The following is an 8,233-nucleotide window of genomic DNA, read 5'->3' as shown; positions in this document are numbered from 1 at the left end:
TTCTTTTTCAATCGTTCGTCTACCAACTTCAATAATCGACCCTCAACGTTGCCAACTTGTTAGAATCACAACCAATTCCTTGTAATCCTTGAGTCAGGTTGTTTTTCCTATTCTGCATCTAAGTCTCTGGAAGAGATTTCCGCTATGTGGTACCTTCTTCCAAAAGGAAGACATTCAACAACGAACTACAGAGTCCCTCGTGGGTTGCCGTTAGTCAGTCAATTACTTACCTCCTTTGTCCATGGCAACTACCACATCAATAAATGAACATATGAACGAGTGACGAAAGAATTTAAGCACCAAAAATCGGCAACACTCAAAAACAATTTTTTATAAACAGAAATCTAACCCTGCTAAAAATGGTGAATACAAATGAGTAGAAAATCAAAGTCATATGAATCGAATTTTTCAACTCATATGAACAGAATTTCAACTTATATGAATAGAATTTCACTCATATGAGCAGAATTTCTCTATCCAGTTTACGCCAACTTCTATGACTAGAGATTTCAACTCACACTAGTTCAGCGTTGAATCTACCGTGTCCGATATCTCAGAAACTAGTCACCGCACCAAAAAATCATAAGAACAAAATGTTTTTATTTTTCAAATTTACAAACTAGGTCGGTGTCTCCTGGTCAGAAACAGCACTTCTGAAAAATGAAAAAAATTGAATTAATATGAGTTGAACATTTCTACTCTTATGAGTAGAATATTCTAATGATGTGAGTAGAATTTCTGCTCATATGAGTAGGAATTCTACCCGTATAAGTAGGAAGTTCTACTTATGTGAGTTGGCGAATTCTGAATAGCCTACTCGTCATTTTTAGCAGGAATATTAGTTAGGCCTAAAGTTAAGAAAATTTTCTGTCACCGATAGGATCGCCTAGTGGCGTAGCGTGCTTTGCGATATATCGATTTCTCTGTCATTTAAACCTATGGAAAAGGATCGATTAACAGGGTGTTCGCAGCGAACACCTTAATAATCGATTCTTAACCATACGTTTGAATAGCATAACAATCGATATATCGCAATTCAAGCCACGCCACTGGGATCGCCTCATCTCCCCCTCGTCTTCTTTGTCCATAGCTTTGTTGTTTTCAATAATCAGGCCGCCGGCAGTCCGAGAAACCTGAAGAAACACAGTAAAGGCGACCTATATAAAAGTTGGGGAATTTTATGAGTCGCGTTTCTTTGTCGCGTGCTTTGCGATATTCCGATTGGTATGCCATTTAATCTAAGGGAAAGGATCGATAAACAGGTTGTTCGCAACGAACACCTTAATAATCGATTCTTTACCGTAGTTTCATATGGGAGAACATCGATAATCGATCATTCACGCTTCGCCGCTGCTGCGGGCTGACGGTTGGAATTGATAGACAGAGCAGTGGCGTGGCGTGCTCTGCGATGTATCGATTAACCTGCCATTTAAATCTATGAAAAAGGATCGAATATTAAGGTGTTCGCAACGAATACCTTTAATCGATTCTTTACTGCAGCTTCAAATGGATAAATAATCGATCATTCACGCCACGGCACTGAGACAGAGCAATGGCCATAGGAGACGAAGGGGATGCAGAAGACGAGTTCCGGTCAGTGGCGTGGCGTGAATTGCGATGTATCGATTGTTCTGCTATTTAAACCTATGGTAAAGAATCGATTATTAAGGTGTTCGCTGCGAAAACCCTGTTTATCGATCTTTTTCCATAGGTTTAAATGGTATAACAATCGATTTATCGCAAAGCACGCCACGCCACTGGTTCCGGTTCTGAACTTGATAGGGGTTGTGTTGGCTTGCACAGTCTTTGAATCAACGTAAATTTATTTCCTAATTTTCAAGTTCTTCAGTGACTTAAGAAAGACCCACAAAACCGGAAGAGAAAAACCAGAGACGAAGGGAAGCCCTCATGAACGAGTGATGCTAGACCAATACTGCCGTGCCAAGGAAAAACGCCGTATGAACATTCGAGAGTTGTCAAATTTCCTTCGATAAAATGTTTTTTTGAGAAAAATTATGAATATTTTTCAGTGGCGTGGCGTGAATGATCGATTATCGATATTTCCTCATTTGAAGATACGGTGAAGAATCGATTATTAAGGTGTTCGTTGCGAACACCCTGTGTATAGATCTTCTTCCATAGGTTTAAATGGCAGATCAATCAATATATCGCAAAGCATGCCACGCCACTGATATATTTCCTTGAAATTTTTAGAAACTACGGGAGATATTGTGAACAAAATTATGTGAAAAATTGGAAGAACAATATTTACAAATTTTCTAGAGAATTTGTGATTTACCAAAGGAAATTTGGCAACGCCTGAGGGCTCATACGGCGTTCTTCCTTAGCACGGCAGAATAGATCTGTGACCGCGGTTCGGATCTGCGCAAAACAGCAGGCGCTGAGGAAGCAACTATTTCGACTCTTATGTGATGTGGTGAAGTATCTCAGTATTTGAAGGCGTTTTGAAGTCACAAACTGTGCACCCACATGAACGGCATCACTGGTGCCCACTTCGTAGTTTTATACGGCGGTCGAATGAGCCACATCAGCGAACTGAGTATGGAGTTTGATAGAAAAAACTTTAGACAAAGAAGACAATGGGATAATAGAGCGATCCTAACGGAGGGAGCGGGTGATTGCAATGGACACAGGTCAGTTCTTCTTCTTCCGCGTCCGGAGTAACAGACATAAAACATAATCAGTGATACAATTTGTTTAAAATTATATAAAAAATAGATTCGGGAGCTCCAATAATTAGCAGCATTAGTTGCAACGTCATTTGCGAAAATTAGGTGGGTCACATTTTGCAATGAGGAGCCACCATCTCTGGCTCTTCCATGAAAGCACCTTCCTGCATATAGAAGCCGATGGCACATGTGTTCTTCCTAAAATGAGCCAAAAATAATGGTTCCTTTTTGCAAAATATGGTCCAGGTCATCCCTAGTGCAGACCGATTTCATTTAAGGGCATTCTGAGAAGCTATCGACTATAATTAACGGTAACCCACGAGGGATACTGAAGTTTGTCCATCATTTTCCCCCTCTGTCTATAAAAACCACCTGTTTCAAGCACTAGAACCATTCTATTTCCTCATCGCCTTTTTTGTCTTAGAGCTTTGTCTACTACTACTATCATGCCGCTTTTATAGCGCTTCCTTGCGCTGTACGACATCCAAGTAGAGTTTCTGCGATATGCCCAATCACACGCTGAATATGGGAGCTGAATGTGGCTTGAATGTGGAAGTCATCGGCCCGATGCCTGAATTTTGCGCGTGACGCGCAAAATTCAGCAACGATTCTCAGCAACCATAGAACTAATGTTGGATTTGTCTGAGCTATTCGAATAGATTTGACACACATCTGGATGAAAATAACTCGAATTTGCGAAATTTCAGCCGTTGGGCGATGACTGTTGACTTCCACATTCAGCTGCTATATTCAGCGTGTGATTGCGGCAATAGCTCCTCCGGCAAATCGCATCTCTGTCTTACACCATCAATCCAAGATTAAGCAGGGTGCTCTCTATGTTTCCTGCCAGCTTTGTCCATCAATTTCAATAATTGGAAATATTTCTGCCAAACGGAATTACGTGCATTAAGACATGAGCCCTGACACCTATAAGAATAGATGCAAAGCAGGGCTCACGTCATAATGCACGTAGTTCCGTTTGATGGAAATACGTCCAAATAAGTTCCAAATTGCAAAATGTAGTCCAAAAGACCCTTTAGTTAGTCCATCATTTTCACCCTTAGTCTGTAAGAACCACCAGTTTCAACCGATGGGATCGCTCCATACTCCCTATGTCCTCTTTGTCTATCGCTTTGTCCGTCAATTTCAAGAATCAGCCTGCTGTTACCATTTTTATTTTTCGATTGAATCGATGCCGGTTCTTTTTTTTTATGTGTGTCGATCAGATCGATGTCGATCGATTCACGGTTTCAGTTTTGGATCGAGTCATGTCGATCGAATCAACACCCTCTCATCCGTTCGCGCCCGGTGTGCGTCCGCGCAGACAAGGTTGTCATGTTGTGCGATAAAATGTAGAATCCTCGCAAGGATTCAAGCTGGGAAAACCGCTGTTTGTCAGCACTATCTGGCGACGGCGCAGCGGCTAGCGGAAAGCGCGAGTGTCAGCGCGTCTCGCTTTGCGATCGGTATCAGCCGCTAGTTAGTATTAAAAAGTGATCGGGCCTTGAAAAATTCCTCCTGCCGGATGGGCCGTCAATCATCGCTCATAACTCGATTGAATCCGTCGATTCGAGCACGGTTTGGCAACGTCGCGTCTCGACGTCGACCTCAGTCCGTTGCTGAGTCTGCGTCGTTCGTCTCCGCGCTCGTCCAGTTCGTTGTGCTTTCGGCGACGCAACAGTCATCGGACACCGTTCATCGGCCATCAGGTAGGGCCTTTACCAACTCCAACAGACTCAATCCCACGTAGTATTTTTCTGCGGAAAAAAACGCGAGATTTTGAAGTTGATTTGCGATTCACTCAACGTAATCATTAATTAATCGATCTTGGCACGATTTTATCGCTACAATTTCGCGTTCGATGAAATTAGGATTTCACCTCAATTTTTCACGACTTTTTGACGTCATCGGCGGATCTAGCAAATTGGCAACACTGTCTTTTGAAATGTATCGATTCCTCGAGGGGCCGAGTGCTCCGACAAGAATCGATTATTTACCGCAGGTTTGGATGCAGGGAATCCGGTGTTGCCAAGTTGCCGGGTCCGCCTCTGATTTTTGTTCGATAATATTGCGATAATTCGCTCTTTTATTGCAAATTCACGTGATGAAATCGCACTTTTTTGCCCGATAATATTGCACTAAACCTACGTTGATAAAATCGCGGTCCATTCTCCGATGAAATCGCAATTTTCGCGATCTCTGCCACTTGAGATTAGTGGCTGCGTCATTATTCCTTCAATATTCGGATATAGACTCGCGTGGAGTGTCCATATGGGGAGGGTTCGAACATGTCGAAATATGGAGATCTCAGGGCCCAAAAGGGCAGCCGACCATCCATCCCACGCGAAAAACACTATGGAAATTCATCGTCATCTTCATCTTCCTCTATCACTGATTTTTTGGATTTTACTCCATAGGGGGCGTACCGCCCCCCCCCCCCCCCTGGTGTTTCTTATTACTTAAATTTCGAATTCGAAGGAGATCCGGGGTCTTCAAAGTTGATGTGTGGATAGGTTAGAAGCCCCGTGCTAGGAAATACATTTGGACCGCGTTAAACAGAAAGGAACCAAGCCACATCATCTATTGCCAAATTTAATCGGGCAATTTAATTTTTTACGTGAAAACGGTTGTACGGATTTTTGTGCAAACAGTGAATTTTCTTCATTATACAAGGCAAATTCCTTAAAATTTTCAAAGGAATCTACACAGACGTTCTCTCGTGAAAAATGTAATTTCCCTGTTTAATTTGGCAATGACTGATGTGGCTTGGTTCCTTTCTGTTAAACGCGGTCCGTTTAAAAACAATTTACCCGGCGCTCAAACCACTTTAGTGACACAGGTTGAAATTTGGGGTTTCAGATAAATAATACTGTCTCCCCATGGAGAACGTTGAGCTACGGAGTTGCAGAGAGCAAATTTCGTCCGTTAGGTCGTATCTGCGATACAAAACCCGCAGAACACCTGAGAGTGGAGCGCGCAACAATAAGAGACACCAGGAGCAAATCGGGCGCGCCGTATAGCGCAACGCGCGCGTGTCCTCCCTGGTAAAAATTGGCGATAGGAGCTGCGTTTCAAAATACCATAGGAGTTCTTATAGCCGACTAAAGAAGGCTATTGAAAATCATATAGCTGGCTGTAGAAAGCGGAGCAACACGGAAAAAAAAGAATTGCTGATTCAGCAATCCAATGCTAAAAACAGTGAGTGCAATGTTTCAACGCAGATTTTACAACAAAAAAATGCTACTTTAACCACATTGTAAACTAATTTAACCACGGGGACGGTTAAAGTAGCATTTTTTTTATTGTAAAATCTGCGTTGAAACATTGCACTCACTGTTTTTAGCAATTGAATTGCTGAATCAGCAATTTTTTTTCCGTGAAATCATATGGCCGGGCTATACGAAGCTATAAAAAAGTATATACAGTCGGGCTATAGCTCCTATCGCCGGGCTTTACACTTTATCGCTATTGCCTATAAAAGGCTATAAGAAATTGTGTAGAAATTCTTGTGCTTCGGAAATCATTAAGTTTGATACGGAACTACCTTTATATTTACAAAACGCACATTATATTTTCCTTTAAAACATATTTTTTTTTCATCAATTAAAATGAGAATAGTCCATACAGAGTGTGCAAACATTTTAAAATCATGGGTTGAAAAACGCTGACTCCGCGAGATTATATATTGGAGCCTAACACAAAGCGGAGCGACGCTGCGTGCTGCCAGAGTTAAGCGCGCACTAGCGCCTACAAACCTAACAGGGATACTTCACGCATTGCGCAATGCGTGAAGTATCCCTGTTAGGTTTGTAGGCGCCAATGCGCGTTACGCGTTCTCTGCTCGCCCGCCGCGCCGAACCGTGCCACGGCGTCTGAAGCAACTATTTCACACCAGAGGTATTGCACAGTATCATAAGAAATTGAAGGCGCTCCAACATATTAAGAATGACAGGCATCCTTCAAAAGTGCGGAGCTTTCCTGGCAAAATAAATCAAGATACTACGGCACAAAAAGAGAGCGGTAGTCCAATAACTAACTAAATCCTAGTATCCGTATTTCGGAAATCGGCTCAAACTGCGTAATGGATACTTCAAAAATTGAAGATTTCCGGGAGGGGGCGGATTTCCCCTCACTCACCCCGTTCTCCAACCGTATGTCCGAATTCTGGGTAAAATTAACTGTCTTTTTGGAGACGGCCAGTGGCGAGGCGTGAATGATCGATTATTGATATTTCCCCATTTGAAAAAGGGTAAAATTTGCCTGATAAAAAGGTTCAATTGTAAATTTAATTATAAGTTTGTTCTTCTTTATTAAAATTCAAACTAGCAGATTCAATTATAATTTTGAAGATTATTAGTTTAACTTAGCTTAAAATTTTAATAAAAAATAAATACAATAAAATAAGATATCAAAAATAAAAATCTTAATGGGCCAAATCTAATAAAATTGACAGTATGTCATTTTACTCATCTACTAAATAGTAGTATAGCAAAGAAAAATATTTGTAAATAAAAATAAACTGCCATGGCAAAAGATTGATTATTAAGTTTCGAACACCCTGTCTATCGATCCTTTCCATAGGTTTAAGGGTGGTTTCACGAAAACTGGAATGGTTTCGTCGCCGTGACAGACAAAACATTTTTCGGTCATATTTTCAGTAGTAATGATAATCACTCGAATTTTTTTCCATTGGTACGTGTTATAGCGCTTTTCAAAGATTTATCGCTCTACTTTTCAATTTTAATATATGAATAGCCGAAAATGTGCTGTCTGTTACGCTGACTTTTTACCGCGTAAAAGACAGCACATTTTCGGTCATAAATTAAAATTGAAAAGTAGAGCGATAAATCTTTGAAAAGTGTCATAATGCGTAACCCTTTGAAGATTAATGCGAGAAAATTCGAGCGATTATCATTTCTACTAAAAATATGACCGCAAAATGTGTTGTCTATTACGGTGACGAAACTATTCCAGTTATCGTGAAACCACCCTTAAATGACAGATCAATCGATGCGTATCGCAAAGCACTCTACGCCACTGGGGGAGGGGGGGGGGGGGGGCGCTCGTGGCCTTCCTTAAGAGATCCGCAAAACTAGGGCCCACAAAAGGATATCGGAGGCCTGGTTAGGCTTGTTATTGCCATCAAACTAGAGAGAGCAAAATCCTAAGACGACCGGGCGATTTATTTTCCACCGCCTTTATCCGGCCTGTACTGGCGCCACAGAATGTCGTCATTTTACAAAATCTTTAATCCAGCTGTGGAGCTGACTAATGGTTGAACGAATCGCTATGTGTAGATGATGTAATTCGTGTCAAATATGCGTAGAAAGATGTTTACTTCATTCTTCCAGTCGAGTCTAACATTTCTAACCGGGTTTGCCGGCGTGCTTTGCAGTGGCGTGGCGTGCGTTGCGATCTATAGATTGTTCTGCCATTTAAACCTATGGAAAAGGATCGATAAATAGGGTGTTCGCAGCGAACACCTTAATAATCGATTCTTTACCATAGGTTTAAATGGCAGGACAATCGATACATCGCAATCC

General features: G+C 41.5%; 1 protein-coding gene across 1 annotated transcript in view; it reads left to right on the top strand.

Annotated features, from left to right (window-relative positions):
• The first annotated feature begins 4,268 nt into the window (after positions 1-4,268).
• The window catches only part of Ipk1 (Inositol phosphate kinase 1), a 54,632-nt gene continuing 50,667 nt past the window's right edge, over positions 4,269-8,233 (top strand). The window contains exon 1 of the mRNA XM_019040551.2: positions 4,269-4,399. The gene's annotated coding sequence lies outside the window, so the exon portion shown is untranslated. The remainder of the gene's footprint in view (positions 4,400-8,233) is intronic.

Source organism: Bemisia tabaci, chromosome 10, assembly GCF_918797505.1.
Source record: "Bemisia tabaci chromosome 10, PGI_BMITA_v3".
Lineage (NCBI taxonomy): Eukaryota > Metazoa > Arthropoda > Insecta > Hemiptera > Aleyrodidae > Bemisia > Bemisia tabaci.
Note: the sequence above shows the minus strand (reverse complement) of the source record. Positions and strands in the feature narration are given on the sequence as shown.